This window comes from Acromyrmex echinatior, chromosome 5 (assembly GCF_024713525.1).
Source record: "Acromyrmex echinatior isolate Ae372 chromosome 5, ASM2471352v2, whole genome shotgun sequence".
NCBI lineage: Eukaryota > Metazoa > Arthropoda > Insecta > Hymenoptera > Formicidae > Acromyrmex > Acromyrmex echinatior.
Genome location: NC_141856.1, coordinates 7,950,852 through 7,975,772, shown reverse-complemented (window position 1 = coordinate 7,975,772; position 24,921 = coordinate 7,950,852). Strand labels below are relative to the sequence as shown.

At 38.2% G+C, this 24,921-nt stretch overlaps 1 protein-coding gene and 2 pseudogenes across 1 annotated transcript in view; 1 reads left to right on the top strand and 2 right to left on the bottom strand.

The window, feature by feature from the left end:
* klu (zinc finger protein klumpfuss) overlaps positions 1-24,921 on the top strand; it is a 333,538-nt gene that overhangs the window by 185,155 nt on the left and 123,462 nt on the right. The window lies entirely within an intron of this gene.
* LOC147909775 (uncharacterized) lies at positions 1,693-3,128 on the bottom strand (annotated as a pseudogene).
* LOC147909774 (uncharacterized) lies at positions 2,204-8,940 on the bottom strand (annotated as a pseudogene).

The window sequence follows — 24,921 nt, the reverse complement described above, 5'->3', positions numbered from 1 at the left end:
GTCAAATAACAGAAGATATAATGAACGGTCGAGCAGCATTTCTTCGGAAGAAAGCGGGGCATTTTCGAAGGATTTTACCTTGAGGGCTTGGTTAAATCTGGCGGGATCGGCGAACTGGAAGTCCGACCATGCTGACTCGCTGCATGCGTGACTCTTGCGCCTAAAGAAAAACGATGCGCGCGCCAACATATGCGGGGACTGACACAAATGAGGCTGCGAACATATGGTTGATTCATATGCATATCATTATAGATCGTAGATCTGAGCTTCTACGAAACGACGTGAGTTCGAACTTGTTCGCGGTTTATTCGTGGCGTCTCAATGACGAAGACGGTCATTAAATCTAGCACGGAATCGTCCTCTATATTCTTATTCTATATCGTATTCTATATCACGATACAACTTCCATTAGGCCGTATATGTTTAATGTATAATATATAAATATTTTGGTCATTGCAAATTAATTATTTAAAATGTTTTTTTTCTTTCAATAAAAAAAGGAGAGAAAGCCTAATTAGCTTTTCTCAAAGAACTAAAGAGGATACAGAATAATAGCGATAATCGCGTTATTGATCCTTACGAAACCTTATCTGTCAACTAACTATAAGGAAACTTTAAAGAAAATCGAAAACGAAGTTAAACTGCACGGTTCGCGTGCGTTTGATTACCCCCTCGAGCTTCGAGTCAGGTGGTTGTCTACTCGAACCTTGAAAACTTGAGATTCAAAAGTCGAAGAGTGAGTATTATCAGTGTAGAATAGTGCCTTCAGGGCTATCATTTTCTGACTCTGAAACCGGAGATTTTTGTCCAGAGAGACTTTACTTAGGATTCTCTCTGTGAATGTCTCTGTTCAAGGTCGACGATTGGCTAAATGTAACTGCTATTTTTAACAAAGTAAGTAATAGCAGGTAATATTTTCGTGTAGAAGATAAGCCGTCGAAATTTTTAATCCTGTTTCCTCGTCAAAGTAAGACAGAAATGATTGCAAACTGCGATTTATCGTATACACAAGTATAATTGTGTGACTTCCTAAGTAATTATCATTACCGCCATCACGCATTATAACTATCGATCCGATAATAATACATTGTCAGGTATTATTTCTCGGTATCATTATCAGCCTTGTCTTTTCTTGACGTACCATTCATTCGAACCTTCATTCGAATACTTACGTTACTTCTGACACTTAAATGCACGAACGCAAATATACATACATATATTGTATAATAATGAGATTAATGAAAACTGTTACAATTCTGGTTTCTCGTTTTTAATCGATATCACATTTGATTTTTTAGTTCTCTTTGCATTTCTATCTGTAATATCATCGTACCAAACCTGTCATTTGTCTTTTTATCAAGACATATAATGTCTTGATAATATTCTAAATAATTGATATTTGCTTGCAACATAAAGAGAGATATGTCTTTACAATACAGTAATACTTAAAAGTAATAATATTAAAATACTTTGAAAATAAAATAATGTTTTATGGTCAATCATAAACAATATTTACACATGTTAAGTAAACAAAATAATCTAAACACTATCTGCAATTCTCACAATTTCAAGTTTTGTAAAACGGCGTGCTCACTACTTTCTCGTTAAACATTTTGCAAACATTATAAACAGTTATACAGAATATCATCTGATTCTATAAAAAATTATTACGAAAAATAGTAATGAGTATTAGAAGTCTATCGGGAGAGTCTTTTGCAAGAAGAAGACGGCCCCCTCGTTCCGGTGGAACAACTCGGCGGACAATCCTCCTCTCGTCGGAAGATCCCGCCGCATGATGATGGATGCGCGTTAGCGCGGGAGTGCGCGAAGACAAAGATCCTACGGACTCCCTCCCGGCGTGCGCAACGTGCATTAGTTTGCGTCGCTCCTGCTGTGCGCAAATTAGAGCCGTGAGTGTAACAGCGCGTACTGCCGCGTGCTTCTCGCGGCGCGGAACGAAGAGATTCTGGTGGAGAATGGTTGCGAACGGAGACGAGGACGGGCGAGAGAAGGCCGAAGGGAAACGGGAGAATAGCAGGCGGGTGGAAGAAGTGCCGGTGAGGACGGGAGTGAGTGAAGAAGATGGTACGGAGGCGAACTCGCGATGAACGACCGCAATCAACGCAACACCGCCCCGCGAAAATTGCCCCCTTCCCCTCCCTCTTTCCACGGAATACACCCGGAATATATTATCCACCCTGGTGGTATTATCCACGGCGTGGCGCGTCCTTCTCGCTGAGTCAAGAGGTCGCGCACTCCGGAACGGACATAGCCCCGGAGGAAGAGAAGCGTGCCCGTGAAGAGCCGCACGATTGACCGTCTCGTGCAGCACTATGTTGCATCACGAGAAGAGATCCGCGAGAGTTACGGTTGCATTTATCGAGACCACCACGGGATCCTTCCTCTAATTGCTCGATTCTATTGAATGCAATTATTCGGTTCACTCTTTTGCGATAAATTTCACAAGTCTGCATCATTTTATACAGAATTTTTTCTTTGCAGAAATTTCTTTCTTTAATGTTTTCTACAAAGAAAATATTGAAGACAAGTATATCTTCTCCTATAAATTGTATAAGGTTTATAGATTTTTTAAATCAAAATTTGTTACGATAATACGTATAATGAAACAAAAAGTGTACAGATATCTCTCGTCAAAATGCAGTTTAACTTATTATATACACGACGAGTTTAAATGAGTTTGCAATAGTCAAAGTGAATTAGAGTCGTGTGTGACCGACATCGAACAAATGTAACACCGTGATACAATACATTTTCCTTCAGAAAGGCACTACGGTTACTCTTTTTAAAGTAATCCTTTCTCGATATTGGTTTTGACAGTGCCCGCGGGACAGGGATGCGTAAATCATTACGCCACCCGTGGCAAGCAGGCCTCGACCGCATATCCGCCCTAGGTGGAGTAGCGCGTGGAAGTCGGTTCCACTGTCAGTACCACAGAGATATGTTGGCTCATTACCGTGACGTATGGCTGCCGCCGGTAACGCATGCTCGATATATCCATAATTGTTGCGGTACCGGTCACGGACTACGTAAGATCCTCGCAGGCGATTCTGGCGGTATCGTTTATTGGCTCGGTATAATTCTGGGCACAACGAAGTTTCGAGATACATATTACCGATTCGCACCGACCGATAGTACTTTCTGCAAATAAACTGCCGTAGAAATCGAAGCTCACTCGGAAACCGCGCCCTCGCGTCCCTCTGTATATCTCGGGATAACTTTGTTTAATGCGCATTCAATGTATACTCCACATACACAATCGGCCCTCCAACGATGCTGTTTCATTGCCGATTAACCGACTATTACCGTGTAATGCATATCGGTTTTTTCTGACTGTGCTTTCGCGACGGAATGCAGAAATAGGATAAACTCGGTGCACGTAGAATAGAAGCATAGCAGTGGTTTTACGCAAATTTTTTTGAGTACACGAATCGATAAGTTAAGACTCAAGGGTCTTGCAATTTATTGCGTGATAAGTTATACAACAAGTTGCATAGGAAAATATATAGTGAACTGTGGAAATAACCATACTAATTTATCATGTCATCTATTCACTATTAACGTAATGATTTATTTTGTTACGTGTATTTTGTTTACTTATAATCGTGTTATTTGTTGAAAACGAAGTTGCGTACAATGCGTCTTAATTTATTATATATATTTATTGTGCGCAACATTTAAATATGCTAATTTCTTTATTCTGTTTCATTTCACAATAATATAATTAAATATATTAATTATATCTGTCGTACATGTTTACAAATATTATATGTGCATGTGTGTGTAACATTTAAATATATTAATTTCTCTACTCTGTTTTCTATTCTACAATAATATAATTAAATATAATCACAACACGCTGCACACATACAATATTGTTATGCGTTCCGTAACAATGTGATTATATCTAATTTACACAAGCGTAACATGTGCCATACGTATAAATGCATATACACTGTAAAATCATTTTATTTATGCAATTTCGGTTTAAATTAGCCAGGAATATGCAATACGATATTGCGAAATATTATGTAAAAACATGCCACTGTTATATACATATGTTGATAAAATAATCAATTATATTATTATAAGAAAAACAACAAAATATAATTTTACGTGACGTAATTATTGTAGTTTCGAATTTAAGTTCTCTGCCTACGTCATTTAATCAATATATGACAAGGGAAGAGCAAAAAATGATCGTTTTCTTTTCTACGCCACTAACACACAGATAATTACGAATAGACGGGATAGTTAATCACGTTCGGACGGTTCTTCGTTGACGGTTTCTGCGCCTGATACCTAATTTTACCGTGAGAACCATCTTCGACAAACTGTTATATTGCCCGGTACTTTAATCGACTTAAAAGCTAGAACCGGCCCGATGCGTAGGCGTTCAAGAGATTTTTCGGGGTTGCTTTGAAAATATGCGTCCATCCGACGGGCGCCAATAGACATTCCTTCACAGGTGTGGAATGATCTTGAGTGTCCGCTTGAGTTTATAGGATGCTTGGAAGATGCCTAAGAAAAGGGCGGAAGCCCGCCGCTATAAAAGGATACCTTTTTAACGATCTCACCTGCATCGTGTATATTATCATCCAACATCCGCACATCCAGTATCATGCTTTATCTATAAACTCGTCTATAAAAGTGCTTTTTCAAACAAATGCGTATAATTGATAAAATTGATATTTTAACAAATGTTTATCTAGTCGAGAAAGAGAAAAAGAAACAATGTCTACACTAATGATATATGAACATAGAGACAAAAACAATTTGAAGCCGATTTTACATAGGATTTACTGTTATACGGCACAAGGAAATTACTAATTTACTTTATTGACGCTGTCACTTTTTTTAATCTTCGACGTGTGGTTAGCAAAAGACCGACGTGCACGCAGATGGAATTCATAAAGTTCCATCGAGGAATTTGATTAATTGATCCGGAGGTTATAGGTTCAATATTCTTGAGAATCCCGCGATAGGTTTTCGTCCCGCTTTTATGCATACGAGCTTGTCTGGTGTAACGAGATTGAAAAAAAGAAACTTTATATGCAAATTATCGACGCTCGCGTCTACAAATGATTGTATTAATAACGTAAAACAGGCGGCAACACCATCGGCCTAAACGCCGAGCGAACGGCGAGCAAAAATATTACGCAACATACACACTTTTTAACTCACGGCCGAAGCTAATCGATTTAGTTTTTGTACTTGTTGTTAATGCCTACATTACGACGTTGAGATATAGTCCACGACAGAGAGAAAGAGTGAATTTATTATCGCTTGGAGCTCGCTGTCTTGAATATCATTATCTACAACTCTCATATTATTGTCACATATAGGTCTATTACGTCATTCACATGTCACATTTCTAGCCATGTAATTTAATTAATCAACAAAATAGAAAAAAGAATGATTAGGTAACGAAAGTAGGTAAGGAAAATAAAGATTGCAAGAACATCCAGCATGTATTTAATTTTTGAAGTCTTAATTAGCGATTAGTCGATCGATCTAGAAAAATTTAATTCGAACGTGGCTACATTCGCGAAATTGAAGAATTGTCATTGTGCGCGATAAATAAGATAACAAGTAAAAATGTGTATCAACAAATAGAGTAAAGACCATCATACGTAAAAAAATTTTAGTCTTAATATAATAAGATATCGTAATATCGACCAATCATAGTCGAATATTCTAAAACGTAAGACTGTACTTTTGACTGTGATTGGTCGATTTATTTACGGCTTTACGGTTATGACTAAAATTTTTTACGCGCGATGGCCTTAACACGTGATTATATGAAAGAAACGAGGAATGTCCGAGGACGCGGAGGGGCAGACACGCTCAAGTAGTACCTTCTTAGCTTTATGTATACTACGTAATGGTCGGCCGTTTATCACCCTCGCTCTACACGCGAGGTATAAATGCGTTTTCTATTAATTCCTTCCGCCGCACTTGCTGCAACTTACCAGCACGTTGGCCGGTGCCTGCGACCCATGCGTTCAGCAATGCGATGCAAGGATGCAACCGGGTCACGCGAGTCCGCGTGACGATAAACTGAACGGATGTTGTATCCGCGCCTATTTGCTCGGGAACGTTTCGCAATCGATCTTTTGTGAGCGCTGTTGCTCTCTGCTCTTCTCGCAATGTAGCGATGCATTATCGGGACTTAACGCACGGATAAACTCGTATGCATCGCATCGTCCGATTTATATCTCTATCAGTGCGTAAGATGTTCCGCTCTTTTGACGCTCTGTTTACCCTTCAAAAGCAATTAATATATACGAAGAGTTAAAATTCATGCTACACGCCCGCTAAGCCGGATGCACGTCCACACAGGCTGATAAAAATAAAAATAATAATAAACCGCGATGCAAACACGCTCGTATATATTTTCAACAAATTTAAGAATGAAGATTATACCGTAGAGTTTCATAATTTAAGGTATAATTTCTAAGATATAAAATTGTGCAGTATACGCACAAAAAAAAGAAAGCGAAAGTAAATATTCTAAGGAAGTTCACTTAAAAAAATATCGGTGTAGATCTAACACATCATATAGTATTTATGTAATTCTCACACCAATATGTGTGTGGATTTTAAGTCCATGATATTAAATAACATCACGTTGCGATACCTACACAGTGAGAATTACACAGACACCGCATAATGATGTTAAATCCACGCCGATTTTTAGAGTATTTAATCTTGACTTTCATTTTATATTTATTTATTCATTTGCAAAGTTTATTTATATATCGAGCGCTGTGTACTTCGATTACTTCATTAAAACCATAAGATAGACGTGATAATGCGCACCGTGCAACTTTGTAGTCTCCGTTCTTATCCCAGCACTTTATCACTTGCGTTACTAGAAGCGGAGCGCGGACTAAGGCTCGATTAATTCACAGATCGTGCGTGGTGGCGGTGGCGAAGGAGGCCCAGTACAGAAAGTCATTAACGTCGGGGCCATCGATGGGACTAATTAGCCCCGCACCGTCGTACTTCGGAAGCGCGCATGGAATGGTAGCAGCTGTTTCGTCGGGAGCAGGTGAATCTCGCTACCGTTCACCGGAGTCGCGGCACTACAAGTCGACGAGCTCGGCAATGTCGTCCTAATCGCCATCGCGCCCCTAATGACGTCCAACCCTTTTCCCGCGCAGCCACGTTCCATTCGAAATTCGCTTAATTGGCTATAGCCGGTTATTTATTACATCTTAACTTGTATATATATATATATATACTTGGCGTCTTTTATACCATAATAGCGTTGACAGAGCTGTTTAGACCTTTTAAGTCAGTTAAGAAGAGATTGTTGAGTAATTGAAAGCAAATATTTGTCTCGAAATATAGCTATTTTTATAAATGATGGCGAGACTTGTACAACGCGAAATCTGCAGTAAAAATTTATGCAATTATTCTATACTAGACATAAAATCTCGTTACTGTTAACAAACAGTGACATATGTTTCTGCACGAAATGAAAATATATGTAGTAGTTTAGTACTTAAAATATTTTTTTTATAAATGTTGAATAATTTAACTATAGAAAAATATTTTTTATAGATGTTATGCTTTCTTTTAGTAATTGCTGTAACTAAGGATTAGCATTATTAAGTATTGTCGTAGTTTAATTAGATGTTATACCGAAACGATATCGTAAAAACTCGTTCTATCTAAATAAGCCATTAAGTTGTGTGTATCTTGAACGAGAAATGCTTTTATCTTTGTTCTCTCTTTCTGTCGATATTGCTACGACAAGTATATAAAGCGTACACATATGGCGTACACGTCGGCATCTCGTTATCAACTTATTGGCGCGTTTGTACTCGCGACGATCTAGAATCCGAGAGGTAACATCAGCTGTAACAGGCAAGGAATACGGAAAGAGGTACAGTCGAATTAAGGTAGATCAAAGAAAGCCGACAATAATTATAGCAATATGTGTTGATACCACCTTACCACCTTCTGTCAAGCAATCTTCGAAAGGATTATGCTGCTATTGCTATATCGCAACCAGATGTTACCGCTCCGTCTTTCTTGCTTTGCGATGATACAGTTATTTATTCGACACTCGATATCATATCTTGCAATCTACATATTATACCTATAGCTACTTCTGTATCTTCTCTATCGTTTAGTGTTTCGTTTTACGACAGATCTATCGTGTATATGTAGCATGTCGTAAATGGAAAGAGAGAAGTAATTAGGGGAAAGTTTCAATATTGAGGAAATTTATTAACATTAACGTTATTTAATTTTAATGAGATAAGCTTACTTTTTTTACAATAAATTTATAATACTTGAAGTTACTTCTGTATGCACATGTACGTGTGTGTATCAGTATTAGAAGGTTGTAGGTACATTAATTCATGGGTGAACAGCCGGTTGTTAGATAAACGTACGAGTACCAATAATGTCTTAATACTAAAAGTTTCAACGTTTCGTACTCACTGAAAAGATCAAATAAGTTACTATGAAAATATATTAAGTAATGGAAAATCAAATATTTAATCATTTTCAATAAGTAATTATGGAAAAATAAAAAAATTCAGCATTCAATATTTTTATACCAAAAATATAATATTAATCTAAAAAATAGAAATGGTCAATAACGATCATTCAATACTTCTAATGTTAACAGAAATGCTATTATTTTGATCCTATTCCGGTATAGCGCGAAACTCGCTGCTGATGATTCAGCCAATTTGTCTTGAAGGTTTGAATTAAGATTCTTGAAATTATTGATCTTATGTAGCTCCAAATACCGATGAGTAACACATCACATTCTCATTACTCGCTGATCCTGCAACATAAATTAACATTGTTAGCGAGATGAAGTAACTTGAGAATTTTCATTTCCACAGCAAAAATCGCAGACGAGCCGGTAAATTTATTAAGGATCTATTAGATCGGCCGACCAAGATGAGGAAATATCTTTAGGAAAAATCCACTTTAGTCATACGTACTCCTAATGAACGCTGTTTACGAATTACGAACGCTTCGTTAACTCGCGCGCACGCGGTCGAGCCGGATATTCGCTGGAAATATTCAATAAGGAATGGTTATCGTAACCGTTTTTGCGAGTTGCGCTATAAAATCAGGCATCTAAACCATAATCGTAAAACCTTTCTCTCCCGCGAATTTGCCGTGATCAATGACCCAGTTATGTATTATGCATCAAATAACTGTGAAATAGTTGAAACAACCAAAATTTCTTTTAAAAGAAAATATGCATATTTTTAAATATCACGAAAATTTTCTTTTGAAATTCAAATTAAAAGGTTACTATTGAAAAATCGGCTTTCAGGATTACCATTGGACATAAAAACAATAATATTAATTTTCCAAAGAAATATATTTACAACCAATAAGTCTTACATTACTTTATCATTTTTGAAAATTCTTGGAACACCAAGGATTTTTTTCTATTATCTTTGTAATACGAGTAATACTGTGATAATTTTCGAGTAGAAATTTGAACATGACATTCGGAACGTTGGTAAAAATGGCATTTAGTTTATAGATAACCTGGTGCAATACAGGAAACCGCGCCCGATGCTACGGGCTATCGTCAAAAAGCCATCCATGCGGCAAGTAGGTACCGAAAGCTCGGACAATGTGGAATTTCGTTCCCCTGCCTGCCAGGTCCCAGGATCGTGACGTTCATCGTATTGTGTCCGTCGGGCGCGTCGGATTGCGAACGAATTTTGCCCAGAAGCGACAAGCACGAGACCTCGCGTTCGCACAACCGTTTTGACTTTAACGGATATCGTGAGAGATCGTGGGCGGAGATTATTGTGATCGCGGCGAGATTGCTCGGACAGTAACAACATTGCAGAACCAGGAAGCGAGTCCCTAAAGCGACAATGTAATGAGGAACGATGCAAGAAAGTGGCAAAAGGATCGGGCATGAAATATGCTCTGGATGTTGAACGGTGAGGATGGCGGAACAGTTGGATTGGCGCGCGATATCTACCGTATTCCATTTTGTATAAATATACCTTTCTGTATCGCGGGAGATAAAATCTACGGGCGATACCGGAGATCGTCTCGGAGAGAGCGAAATAGCCAGTAAAAAGGTATTTAAACGGTTATCCGAAATACAAAGCGACCGATGCGTAATTTCCTTAATGACATTTAAAAATTATGACGGGCGAAGAATCCCGGAGGCGCATAATAGCAATCAGAGTTTCCGTTTATTGTACAGAAGCGCGGAAAAGTGAAATTCATTTCAGCTTCAGGCTGTCAACTATCAAAGGAGAATAATTTTTAGTAATATTCGCATTTTTTTAATTTACAATAAACGTTATTTTTGTTCAAAAGGAAGGGACTTGTAGAGAAACTCTGAATAAAATCTGTCTCTAAAATAAGCACAAGTATTTAGAATAAGAGGCAGCGCGTAACTGCTTTAATTTGCTTCTGCTAAGAGTTTCATAAATTATAAGATCCAAGATAGATTTCATTTTGTGTATTTAATAATAATAAATTTGATCTAACTTATATATAACATTTTAATTTTTATTTCTATTTTGTTTTTAAGATTTGAATTAAGATTCTTGAAATTATCGATCTTATACAGTTCCAAATACCGATAAATAACATTACATTCTCGTTACTCGCTGATCCTGCAACATAAATTAACATTATTAGCGAGATGAAGTAACTTGAGAATTTTCGTTTCTATTTCTAAACCTTATTTTATTCTGATGTATTAATCATTACTTTCAAAGAAGAGACTTCAAAGCTCTCACGTGTCTCTTCAAGAAATGTCTATGATACCATTCGCGATTTTGCGCGCGAAAGCTCTATCATTTTCAGCGGAATATACCCTTTAATTTGTCGGAATTTTTCTCGGCAAAAGGGTGACCGTGAATCACAAATGCACCTTGTACCTATCGCTTTCTCATTCGCGAGAAAACGCGAGCACCGTTCGTATCTCCGGTTTATTACAGGATACATCTGTTTCTGCACCGGTGCAGAATAGCAGCAGCGTGCAATCACGCACGTAATTCGAAAGCAGAAAAGGGGAAATTGCCGATTAGCCGGGCGCATTTCTTAATCGCACAAGGTATTATACTTCAAGTGCAATCGACAGCCGTCGCAGTCGTTCTTACTGTTGCCACCCAGAGATAAATGAAAATTCAGGTTATCTATCTTTGTGTTGTGTATTGTTGTGTATCTACATGATAAAAATTTCTTTCGACATATGAAAATAATTTATCACAACAATACTAAATCTTTGAATATTTTCCTATGTACATTTCATGTATTTGTAATGACACTTTGATTGAAAAAAAATGATATTTATTCTTCTAACATTGTACAAAGTAAAATAAAAAATATTTATAATGTAATTATATTATTTTATATAGTGTAATTATGTTATAAATTTAATAATAATGTGATCATTAAATAAAAAGAAAACATCAGTAAATAATTCAATTAATAAACTTTATATATATACATGTAAGGAAACTTGAAATATTTTCTGTCTCTGTTAAGAATTCTAATTATTTGATACATATTATTTAAGTGATTATTTACCGATGAGTATACTCTGGTTGTTTCAACTTAAACAAGATATCACATGTTGCACGAAGGCGTATCTAACGTGTCGTGCGTCGCTGCGATTTTGTATCCGTTATTTCACACAATGTGTATTTTATGCGTCATAATCAAGAATTACGAGCGCACGCGGCGTGACTTACATTAGACTTTCGCTTGACGAATGCCGCGGACCTTCGCGCGGAGGCACGAGAGAGCTTCCGAGCTCTTGAGTACTTAGGCGACAATACGGTCGGCTCTGGGAAAATGTGATATAACTTGTCGCTCTGTGGGAGGAAAACACCGTGGTTTTACTACTCGCGATGCTCCAAGACTTACAACGGGTGGCATCTTATATAATGTTGCCTGCCGACTCGTTGAACGACAATCGTGCGTCTTCTCTCTCCGTGGAGAGAGAGAGAGAGAGAGAGAGAGCCGCTCGTCCTTCGCGGGCACGACAGTCACGCATGTTGCGTTGAAACATGCGGGGATTACGTTTCGTAAACTGCACTAAATCATCGTGACTGCAGTGCGCCGACATGCGCGTCTGTCGCTTAAAATTCTGATGGTTTTCTCTTGTATCAATATAATTATTTTTTAATAACTAGAATTACACTGAATTTCTTATCGGATGTATTCAAAGAAAAAAAGAATTATAACAGGAAACAGCTTTTAAGAAAATATTAATTATTTATTACCGATTTGAATACAGTTTTACATAAATTAGAGTAAAATTAGAGCTAATGAGATGTTAAAAGTGTTACTTTCATAATACATTTGTTGCCTGCCATTAATTAAGTATTGTTATTACAGTAATATTATTTGATATTTATTGTTTAGGTTTAGATTAGTCTATTGCCTAATGCTTATCTATTATTTTATACCACTGAGGATTACGGGAATTTTCGTAATATTCTTATAAATTTATGTGACATTATACGCGATTTACATAAATCGAATATGAATTCGGTTTGCAAATGAGAAAAGAGGATTTTCCAACAGGATGCCAGACACCAATAATTTATATTCAGCGACATATTGCGAATTTTCTAAACCTATTATTATCCCCTGTTGTAATATCGTACAGGTGTGGAGAACGTTTCGACCGGAAAGAAAAGTCTCGTGCATACGTCACGACTATTTATAAAAACTAATGGCGGTTAAACACTATAACTCATAAACTCATTATACCTAATAGCCGCTAGCATATTTATGTCGAACGGGTTCGTACCGCTTCTCAGTTCGCTCTATACGACTTACAAATTATACACGAACCAGAATTATCTTGCTGGGACGCGTATAAAAACGTGCTAAGATTACACGAGATACAATTCTGATCGATTAGCAATTTTCGGTGAACCAAATTTTGTGAATACGTAGTCGCAGCGTTGCTAAAAGCCTATACTTTACGCAGATGACAGCTATCTGCGTGTAGAATGATATATACACTCTAAAAAAATAGCGATGTGAATTTAGTACCCTGCGATGCAGGGTATTATAATTCTCACTATGTTAGTGTTAATATTAACACCAATAAGATGTGAATTTAATCTCATGGGTTTTAAGTCCACATCATGATGGTGTTGATATAAATACTTAGAGTTCGAAATCTATTGTACAAGATGTTGATGTTAACATTAACAGTGAGAATTGTATAGACATCGCATGGATATTAAAGTCACACTACAGTTAAATTCAATTGGTTAACTTATTTTTTAGAGTGTACAGGATGATTTTTGTGTCATAAATTAAAACTTTTCTTTTTCAATAATTAACGTGGAAATCAAGGTTCAATATTGGAAATCAATATTCTCGATATTTTAATTAATATTGCGATATTTATATTCGATTTAAATCATAAATCAATAGATACATTTTTTATCTATGAAAACCACACAATAGACGTCTGATAATCGCCACGCGCTCCGTCAGAAATTTGACTTTTAATCCTTTCACATAGCGTGAGGAGATATTTTTCGGGTTCTCCTGCACGCGAAGTCGTTCGAGCGTGAACGATAAGGAGTAGAACGGAGCATCCCTCTCATGCATTAGAAGTGTCCATTGAATCGTCTAATTTTATACGTTGTAAATCTCCTCCCACACCCGATGACGCGTACGTCGCGTGCAGGAGAACCCGTGTTTATGTATATCAGGATGCCTACACATGCGACTACGTGAATCCGCATCGTACGTACCATACTACACCAGAGTGCATACCGCAACTGCATTATTGCACCGGCGAAGCGTACACCGTGGAGATCTCTGTAATAAATTATTTCGCATCGACGACAGATTTCCTATTAGAGTTTGTCACATGGCGATCAAGAGAAACGGCGCGGTGACGAGGTCTCGCTGACGAATGTACAAATCGATTGCAACGGCCGAGTATGGAACGGAACAGCCGTTCTTCGTCGCATTCAGGTCATCAAACTCGCACGGATTACGTAAAATCGTCTTAGCATCCTGGTACCCGGAGGTACACGAGAGGGGATGATATATAGTCGTTACGTGGCGTCGATAGCGCGCGAAGAACTGGGCACCGGTCATCGATCATTGTCGCTCGAATATGGAACGTAAGAACGATAACTCGACCTGTCCACCAACCATCGCCACGCAATCGTTATATTAATATTAGCGCTAGTCGGATATTGCTCATGATAGCGACTTAATAAGAGTCTCGTAATGGAGCTCGGCCGTTTATAGCAAGTTCCTTAGTGCCAGATGAAAGCAAATTGTACATATTTTACGATTTTACCGTATGCAAATTAAGTTTTCTTCAAGCGAAGGTTTCATTCGCGCGCGACTGTGCAAAACCGTGGGATGAATGTTTACAAAATTACCGTGACCATCTTTCATCTTGTCCGATTGTTACGTCAGCCGTTATTCGTATCAGCCGTTGAAACATCGTCCAAGTTCATAGGGCATCGACGTTGCGGCCGGGAAAGAAGAAGGAAATTCTAATAACATTCGGAGAGGAAGATAAGAGTTTAATTATTCACGCAAAGCGGGGTTCCCTGGACCGCGCGGAGGGTCTATCTAGCCTCGCGCGTGTGTTTACGTGGTGTTTGTGTAACTGAAGTACGTATAGGTAGGTATATACCTTATATCTACCTATCGTGAGCGCGATAAATCTCGCGGAGTCAGGTGGACGATGGTCATCAGCTAGTTGCCGCGTGTAAGAGGCCTCGATGCTTGGGTTTAAGCTCTGTTCTCATGATGCTGGACGGCCTAGCGACGACCCACGACCCTGCTGGCCACAACTTACCACGCGGTACACCCGCAGTATGCTTTCTCTGCTATGATCCACCACGGCATTCCTGACCCTAACCGTGACGGCGCGGACCGGGCCGGAATACGCAATTCCGCGGCGCGACGTGGAAAGACGTCGGATGCAGGAAATGCCGCATCGATCGCAACGTCGCCTGTGCTAATACGTCGGATGTTTGCTTGACATCCTTGGGAGATTCAAGTTCCCTTTGGTCTATACAGCGCAATACAGCGTGACGCAGCACATCATAAATTAATGATATTTGGAGATTTTGAAACAAATTTCTAATTAAAAAACATTTATTTACATGTTAAGGAAAACGAATGTTCAATTTTATCTCGGTAGTTACTTTCTTTTGCAAAGAAATAATTAAGTATCGAGAAATTAATTTTTGGTCTTGTTTGCGAAAAGATCTCTCCAGCAAAGTTCCATTTAGCAGTGTTTTGGATATTCATGAGTAAAAAAAAAAAGAATTCTTAAGAATTATAAAAAGGTTATAGATTGCACTGAGGTCAACTTGCTCCTGGAACGCAGTCTCGAGACTGTTTTGCGTCTCACTGAACTACCGATTTAGCAGACCGGAATACAAAATGTGCTCGGAGAGGGCGGAACGTCAAAGTGATTCAACTGCGTTCGCACGACGCGAAATCTCTACAAATCATGAAAGGAATGAGGGAAGAGAAGGAGGAATCGCACCGTAAGAGTCTACGGGACCTCCTTACAGTTAAAACAGTACGAGCTAAGGGGGCTTGGCACTCATTAATCTCGGGATCTAGTCTCGTCAAAGGGGACACTGCGAGATACGCGAGGACAAAGGGCTTCCTCTGGCGCGGTATCGCCGCGCAATCTCGTCACATCGTATGCTCGCAAGGCGGTGATCGCGAAACATCGAGGAGCGGGCGGGAACCTGCGGCGCGAGATAGAATCTCGACGAGCGACCACACAATGCCAAACATATTAATTAATGTGCATCGCCTCGGGAGCCGCGTGCAATGACGTGGGACCGTAGGTGGTACATTTCGAAGATAAAATGTACCACCTACAATGTCGTACTATTAGTACTTGTAGCTAATAGTCATAAAATATCGACAATAATAGTTTGGATGGTAATAATGTACATAACTACAATATATATTTATATTTCTCTTTACTTTTACATTATTCTTGTAGGTTTTTTTTATAACGAAGTAAATGATTCCAAAGAATTATGTCTGTATTTTAACGCTTAAATTGCGTATATGTGCTAAAAATATAATTTTATATACAGAGAAAAAAATTCCTTTAGAATTAGTATTTCTATTTATTTGTGACTAAAATTTGTTTCATTGAAACAACATATATGCTTGTACGAAATATTGTTTGTTTGAATAAAAATTTCATTTGAGAAACTTCTTGACAGAAATAACATTATTATTTGAAGTAATATCTTTCAATTAAATAATATATTATTTGGTTACAATGAATACAAACAATGAAACAAATTATTTATTTGAAAATGGCAAAATATATTGACAGAAGTTGTTCCATGCAAATAATTGCTTTCTTAGACCAATCATTACATTTGGCCGAAAATATGGAAACAATGGCTTACACTATTATAACAATAAGATTAAACGAGCAGTACTATATGCTAAATCAATTATGTTTGTGCCGTACAGTTTGATCACGCGAAGATAGACATTATCTGTTTCAAACAAATAATGTATTTAAGATAAAAATATACATTGTTTCAAATTCAAACAATCGCACTTCAACATTGATTCAAATATTGATTTGTTTGGTTTGTTTTCCAAATAACAAATTTATTTGGATACAATAAAATTTATTAAATCCAAAAAAATCTGTTTCTGCAATTAAGCATCAAAATACAGACATTATTCTTTCAAGATTTAAACGATTCGCGTGCTCTATACATAACGTCGTACGTAGAATTTAAAGTGCCACGCACGAAAAATGGGCGTCAGCCGAACAGACGCTGAGTTCACGCGCGCGCGGATATAATTGCGCGCACGAATATTATCTGCCCGTTTTGTCGGGGAGTAAATCGCGACTACGTTAAATGGGCCGACTAACTTCAGGGTGCGAACGCTTACGCGCATCCTCATTACGGTTTTTACTGCGGCAGTTTCTCCGAACCATTACATCGTTACATGGCTGGGAGAAAGACGAGGAGAAAGAGAGAGCTCGCGGCGCCTCGCAAAACGCTCTCTCGGTCGAGCAACCAAGCGAACGCGACCGTAAACGCGGGACAAAAATATTGATAAACCGGACGCAAGCTCGCGAGATCGCGGCATTGCATACTTTGTGCGCATCCTGCCTTCAAAGCGGTTTACGAGCATTCGACCGATTCGTTTGAAGAAACAGCATAGGACAGACCCGCACAAAGTCTTATCAAACGATAAATTGTCGCTTAATCAACGGACGCGATTAAGAAAGAGTCGAAAAAAAAAATAGGAAGGAAGGGGGAGGTCTTGATATTTATTAGATATATTCGCGCTCTGGCGAACCGCGTAATCTGCCGCCAAATAAGAACGGATAAAATACTAGAGTCGTTTTACGAGCGCACTTAGGCGGCATGCGGAGGCGATCTTGATCCACCTTCTTCTTGATTCTCCTCTCATCCTACTCTGTTCTTTCTTCTTCACGTATCCTGTCTTTCTGTATCCCATGTGAAATCATTTTCCTAGATCCTTTAACGAAGATGACGGTGTATTCCTGCCACAAAACAGGGATCTCGCAGACATTAAATTAAAGGGCTCTCTCTCTCTCTCTCCCTCTCTCTCTTTCTCTCAATTTTCTTTCTTCATCGTTTTCTCGTCGCCATGCGACGTACCGCCGGGATCATTTTCTTGCGTATAATATCCTGTCATTAGTCGCCAACCGAGAAGAAACAAAAGCGCGCGCACGGCTTAGCGTTCGGCTTTATCGCAGCAACGTTATCTGTAGCCGCTTCTACATCTCTCTCTCTCTCTCTTCGCCGTTCTGTCCCTCTTTCTCTCTTCCGTTTTTCTTCGTATTTCATCGCGTGATAGCGCGACCAACGCGTTTTACGGCGCTTTAACGCCCCGATGCCGCCGGCGATGCTGTACGTGCACTTGACGCCACGGAAATCTGGAAGCACGGATGCATGGTTGTATGCACCGTGAATGCCGTGACGACGTTTAGCGGAGCAAATGATTCCGTGCCTCGGCGTCTTTCATGGTCGGCTCACGCTGGTCACAGCCAATATGTTAACAAATGCAATACTGCTACTCACTCGGCTTTAAATCTTAATCCGATGCACTTTTCGAATTTCAATATTAGATATGTCACGATAGTTTTAGATGCGTGCTGAAAATCTCGCTTATTACAGGCTGCCTTAGAGTTAATAATTATTGCACGATCGATTTGCTCAATAAACTCATCAAAATTTATCATCGTACCTCTCAGATCTCGAATTTTTTAACATATTTTAATAACACAACGTCTATCGATATTGAGTAATACAGTATTGCTATAGATATTTAAATTTTACATACATGAAAAAACTACTCTTAATGTAACATAAAATTTTCAGAAATTTTACATTTTTAATGACAAAATATTTATAATATCTAGATTTCTAACAAATACAAGTAACCTAATTATTAACTTGAAAGGAAAGAAAGAATAAGCATTCGATCAAATTTAATCTTATAATTTTACAGAGAATGTAGTAGTCCAATGTCTCGTCATATATCATCCTATACATAATGATCCATTTAATCAATTCATTAGAATATCTCAAAATTAATCCTTAAGATTAAAAACAAATTGACAGACATTGAAAAAGATATTGATTAGCCTTGAGATCTCCTTAATGTGATAACAAGGTAACTGAAATTTTTTAAATGAAACTCTAATTTTTTATTTCATATTCATGTAGATCTGATTTCTGGGTAGCGCTGCTAAAAGCTAGAGAAATCTTCCGGCGTCTTCCGACAACGCGAGTTATAAGATTTCAATGGCGCTTCATTAAGTAAATGTCACGCCGGTGTGATTAATTCGACCGATTGTATTTGCGTCAAACCGGTCGATTGATTTTTCACGCGTCTCCCAACCAAATGGAGAAACTAATTACCGACGCTGCAGTCGATAATGTGCATTGTCGTTCGCTTCATTGTTCTCTGGATCTATTGTAGCGACGTGGCAAAACACATCGTCGTGCCAGCCTCGCCTCTCGCTCATTCAAATCGGCGAGAGGGTCGCGTTGCATTTCGTCGCGCGTTTCCATTTCGCACGTGCATAGCGTGAGAGAGACGTATGTGGGTGTTGCGTGATTTAAGCGTCTCGGCAGCACGGCCGCAGGCGATTTTCTTGATCCGGTCGTTCGCAAATCGCCCCCGCTATTGTGCAATCGTCGCGTATTACATATACCGTACCGTGCGTTATCGGCTTGTTGATTACTCCGCCTAATGGTGGGTCACGCCAATCTCTGTCAAGCATGTTTACCGACTTGTCGATTTATATACACCGATTCTGCAATCCGAGACGAAGCGAAGGGAAATCTGCGAAACCTCGTCAAGATATCTCTCACTGGGATATTACAATATTTCTGAGAAATCCCCCGTAAGAAGTAAAGAAAATAGAATATATTCAAAAAATATTTTTAATTATCGTTATATATATATAACATAGTTTCTATTTATTGCGACACTTAAAATATTTCTCTTGGAATATTTTATTTAGGATTTTCGTTATAGTTTCTATATATCTCTACTCGATTATAAAATGTACTGAATATTTTATATTGAAAGCACACATGCACGTACTTTGATATTAAACTTATTCCAATTCTATAAGTTGAATTCTATAAGTAATTCAATTATACTTTGAGGAAAATCGAGCTTACGACATTCAGGATGATTTCGATATATCCATCGCCATGCGGGATTCTGGGTCAGAAGTTCACGAAGTGCCTGGACCCGGGTAATTCTATTCGCCGCGGAATCTCGGCGAGCGCGCCGGATATTTTTGTCAGAGGAGTATCGTACGTAACGTAGTTTGCGGCGTGCGGAGAGAATGGAGAAAGAAGACTCTCATTTAATTGCGATATTCCGATATGGCAGAGAATGTGCGGCCTCGTGACGCGCGATGAAACGTTTTAGAATGAATAGAACGCATGGCAACGGCGATAACTAACTGCGCGGCTAAGCGTGCGTGAAATTATAAGTTATTGCAAATGCGTCCGTAATTTGCAGAACGCATCGTTTATGTCGCTACTAATTATCGAGTTTATGGATTCCGGCTTATTCGTCGATTTCAAACGATTAACGGACGTAAAGCGAAATCGTGATAAATCGATTTATTGCTATTTCTAGAACCCGTTTGTTTATGATTAACTTATAAGAAGACGATTTAAGATACGCAAGTTGATAGATGGTGCTCAGAACATCTTAAAAGAATTTAATTTTAGGAGCAATTATGAATTTGGACCGATGAGAATAAATCTATCTAATTAACAAAAATCTATTTGATCACAAAGCGGCTCTTAGTACATCAATTTTATAATTACAATTTTTATTAGTATATTATGTTACAGTTAAATTTACATTAATTATACTTTTATGAGATGGAATAAAAATAATGAACTTTAAGACTTCTAAACATCTGAGCAATATTTACTTTTTATTTTTCTTTTTAGAACAAGGGTTTGAAGAAAATTATACTTGAAGTATTATTGTCACCCCACCTATCCACTTAAAGGTTAAACATTGTTTCTTCTAATGAATAGAAGAACATTTCATTTATAGAATTGTTTTGTAAGATTTGACATATACTTGAAACGTCGAGCAAGAAGTTTTAATAAATCATTATACATGCGTGAGATTTTAAACATAATTATCTGATTAAATTTGATAAGCTTCACCGACAGGTAGCACCTATACAGGATCTTCACAATAAAACACAACTAAATATCACTATCATGCGAACCGAACCTTTCACGATTCGCGCGGATCCTCTTTGCGAGGATACCTCGTGGGCGAGATACGTAGTCGATGAGTAAAGGCAAACATTAAATCGCGCTACATTACGAACAATGCAATGTGCCCACACGATCTGAAATCTTCCGTCACCCGCCCCGAGAATTCCTCGCAGTGCGTACCAACCCACCATGCCGTGGCTTACATTCTCGATGCCACCCGCGGTCTCCAAGTCTCTTCGTAAATATCATCGTGCGCGTACCATTGTTACTGCCTTAATATCGGTGATTTGACGCAATTAAGGTACGAGATCCGTTCCACCTTCACGATGACATTCGATCCTGATTAAATTCAATCCAAGTGCATTCGGCAGTTTAACATACCGTCCATACTGGCTCTTGCCGGCTTCCGACGAATCTGCCGATCGCTAATTTATGCTCTGGTTCGACGCCGAGATCGGCTAATTGTTTTTTCTATAGCGCTTCTCCGAAGGGTCGTACGTCTTGTTGCGTGTCGACTGGTGATCATCCGTAGATTACTTGACGGCTCACGCCCTGCGATCGGCCGATCTATCCGACGCGTAAAAACCATTCGGCCGGACAATTTGCGTGCCGCTCCCGAGGACGAGGACGGATTCTCGCACCTGGCATTCCGGTTCCCGTAGCGCAAACGAACGGTTGCAGAGCAGCAGAGATCGCTGGGATCGGAGATGTCATGGACGATTTGCGTGGGCGGCGAGTCCTCGAATGAGGCTTCTTGCGGTGTCATTAAGATACGGTTAATTTACGACAGTCGTAATACGAATGTAGAACATTGTTCAGATTATCAGCAGCTAAATTGTCGTCCCTTCGGACCTGGAACGTCTCATTACACCGCGTATAGTAATAAATCAGGATCAGCCAGCTCTTAATCTCTTTTTTAAATTCATTTCTCGCTCTAATTACTCGAATGATGTAGACACCCGATCTGTCTTTGTTCAACAAATCTATTCTAGTATAATATACGTAACTAGATAAGGTAAACGAATTTACATAGTATTTATCTGGGTATTTATGTAATTTTATCAGAAGCTACAATTGTGATCTTTATGGATAAGCAGAAAGAAAAGATAATTAAAAATGTGATCGCATGACGATCAATGATTACTCAAATCTTCCCCTTGTGTCATCTGTTGGCGTTCAGAGTTCTCCCTCCTCCACCTTTCTTTCGGTTGGCGGAAAACCCGCGGCGCGAATTTCATATACTCGATAAAATATATCGGTTGAGTATCGAGTTCAATTAATCACTGTTAATTATGGACACGGGGGTCCGGCGAACGAGGGCGATTAATGAGTAATTGATTTCGATCACGCCATTCGCCGATCGGGAAATGAGCTACATCGTGATCATCGAAGGCGGCTGATTATAAATTTTTTGTTCATACTGAACTCGTGTATGTTTAAATCGATAGGTATTAGATTTTTCGTATCATAAGATTATAAAAATACAAATCAAATGTGTATAGAATAAATAAATCGTTTAAGTTTATCAATTTCTGTGTTACAAATAGCAAAATAGAAAGAAAATCCTACAAAATCTTGAGTTCAATTTTATAGTTTTACTATTATATCATATATATAATAATATATTTTTTACAATTCTTTTAAAAGCCGATGTTATCGTATGTTTAAATTTCTGAAGAAATACATTCTAAAAATAGACATTCGAATGTACTTAATTATCACGTTAGGATTCAGGTAACTCGTTCGTCACTCGATTGCGCTGACAAGGGTATAATTAGTGAGTTCTAATTTTTTGATTAAATCGAGCTCCGTCGATGTCTCATGTCTTCCGCGGTATATACGATACCAGCTGCGATTAGGTGTATCTATGCCTCCTGTCAGATAGACTAATCTGTGGTTAACCAACTCCGAAGCTCACATGGTGTTCTTATTACCTACTTGATTAACGATTACTTGGCTCACCTGACTCCAGTAATTCTAATTCGAAGGAGGCCGAAAGAGTGTATATCAATTGTGTTGCATTGCGTTGCGTGCCGGATTGTTCACAAACATGAAATAAATTCACTTCATCCCTTTGCTACATCCCTTTGCAACAGTTATAAAATCAGCTCTGATTTCATTCAAAAATTACGTGAGCAAGTTTGCCGATTAATAGACTTTTATAAAACGTGGCGTTTTGAAAAAATCTTTCTGAAATAAATTTTAAATTGCATTTATTGTAAAGTAATTGTAAAACTGTCATTTAGAAGACTTAAATAAATTACAATGCTTTGATTTTGGTAAATCTAGTTTTTAATTGTATATATAAAGAATGTAAAAATATTTCACGATAATGTTATCTAATAATATGTCTTCATTAAAAATTTACTTTATTTAAAACGAAACTACTTTGGTGAATAAATTTTCTTCTTGAAGTATAAACATAAAGAGATAGAATAATAAGAAATTTATATAAAATTACGCCAGTTATAACGAAATTCTCAATTGAATCGCGCAGAAGTACGTAATACTAGAGTATAATGCAGTATAATGCTATATTCTCATCATAATAATAATCGCAGTTTTTACGCCTGATCGTAGTCACTGAGATCTGCAACAAAACGGCAGACGGGCCTTTAATTAATTAACGACGGGTTTCACCTTGAGACGTTGAGTTCAAACGAGGATGCGTTGATCGACGGTCGATTTCGCCGATCGATAAGGGAGCGTCGCGGACGTCGCGGAAAACGCTGAGTTGTGATTACATTGTTTGGAGCTGAATAGAGCCGTCCGCGCACGGATACGCAACACCATTGTAAGTACTCGGAGAACCTGCCGGTTCCGCGGTCTCGTACCTCTCTCTTTCCTCTCCTCTTTCTCTCTCCCTTCCCTCTCTCTTTCACCTCTACGCGTGTGTTGAATTTATACTTAATATAAATACAAGACCGGTAACCCGATGGTTACCGGTTTCACGTACCGGAAGGTGCTCTCTTCGAGATAGCTCTTCTCTCAGCTGCATCTTGATTAAAAATTATGTCATTGAATTGCGATGAACCATGCACTAACTATATAAAACGGAAATTCTACGCGGCGACGTGTGATTATTTACAGTTAGCCGCGCTAAGAGGTGATGATTTCACAGCGACGGCCTCGGCCGTCGTAAAAGAAACGTACATTCGGCTAAGATTCGCAGCCTCTCGTGTCTGTCATAATTACGATTTATTTTAAAATCAATTAAATGGTGGTGCAAGCATCGGCAAAAAAATTACCGGTTGTCACCGGCACGTTCACGTCACGTTAATCTCCCTGCTAAATCCGAATATAGCGCATCACCTCGTTACAATCGAAAAAGAGCGATCAAGAGCCGATCGAGAATGAGCGTAACGATCGATCGGAACGTCCGTCGATTTAAGTGACGTTCTTGACAACTCTCTGAAATTATATAGCGCGTGCGCGAGAGTATGAAGAGCCCGGAAGAACGAAAAGAACCTTTGTTTCGCATCGCGATGCCGCTTTAATATTTGTGCGAAGCTGATCACGTGAGAAATCACAAGCGCAATACCGTCACATTTGCACAGTCGTTGCACAGTATTCTATGCAATAATACATTTTTTGTTCTTAGATTAAGGCATTCTAAGATCTTGAAACACATCTAATTATCGATTCATCTGCTATTAACAATGTAAGAATATCCGTTACTTCAAAAGTGACAAAACTCAAAAAAAGTGATTGGCGAGTTATTGCCAATGAATTAAATAATCATTAAAGGTGAATTAAATTAACTTCATAAAAAAAATCGCCACAACTCAAAAAGGATAATTCTTAAAAATCGTGAAAATCGTCACAATTGAAAAAGAATAATTTTTTTAAAAACAAAAATGACATGTAAAAATATATTCTTCTCACCGATATTATTTGATTGGTCAATAAATTTTCCTGCCAAATTGAAAAAGAATTTTTCTCTTTTTCTGGAAAATTTAATTTTTTGAATTATAATATTATATACTGTTTTTAGTTGTATCTCTTTTGAAGAAAATGATATATAAACGATATTCATTATATTAGAACAAAATTTATGAATGCAAATATGTCACGTTTATGAAATTTTAAAAAACTGTTTACGGAATAAAATTTAAGTAATTAGAAAATTTATAATTACCTT